The following is an 896-nucleotide window of genomic DNA, read 5'->3' as shown; positions in this document are numbered from 1 at the left end:
TAGTTTTCAGACCTTCGCAGTTCCTGTCATGATTTTTGCTGTAGAAAGAGTTCTGGTTCACCCACAGACATAATTCAAACGGTTTTAGAAACTAGAGATTGTTTTCTATCCAATAGTAATAATAATATGCATATTGTACGAGCAAGAATTGAGTACGAGGCAGTTTAATTTGGAAATGTAAAACAATAAATAATGCTAACAGCTCCCCCTATTTTAATGACTTTTTCATTGACAAGATAAGCAAACTTAGGGATGACATACCAGCAACAAATGCTGACACTACACATCCAAGTATATRGGACCAAATTATGAATGACAAGAATTGTACTTTTAAATTCCCTAACGTCAGTGTGGAAGAGGTGAAAAAATTATTGTTGTTTATCAACAATGACAAGCCACCGGGGTCTGACAATCTGGATGGAAAATTACTGAGGATAATAGGAGATAATATTGCCACTCCTATATGCCACATCTTCAATTTAAGCCGACTAGAAAGTGTGTGCCCTCAGGCCAGGAGGGAAGCTAAAGTCATTTCACTACCCAAGAATAGTAAGGCCCCCTTTACTGGCTCAAATAGCCGACCAATCAGCCTGTTACCAACCCTTAGTAAACTTCTGGAAAAAAATGTGTTTGACCAGATACAATGCTATTTCACAGTAAACAAATTGACAACAGAATTTCAGCATGCTTATAGGGAAGGACAATCAACAAACACATTACTTACACAAATGACTGATGATTGGCTGAGAGAAATTGATGATAAAAAAATTGTGGGGGCTGTCTTGTTAGACTTCGGTCCAGCTGTTGACATTATCGATCATAGTCTACTGCTGGAAAAACTGATGTGTTATGGCTTTACATCCCCTGTTATAATGTGGATACAGAGTTACTTGCCT

This window comes from Salvelinus sp. IW2-2015, unplaced genomic scaffold (genome assembly GCF_002910315.2).
Source record: "Salvelinus sp. IW2-2015 unplaced genomic scaffold, ASM291031v2 Un_scaffold16461, whole genome shotgun sequence".
Taxonomy (NCBI): Eukaryota; Metazoa; Chordata; class Actinopteri; order Salmoniformes; family Salmonidae; genus Salvelinus; species Salvelinus sp. IW2-2015.
The sequence above is the reverse complement of the archived record's forward strand: the minus strand, read 5'-3'. Positions refer to the sequence as shown.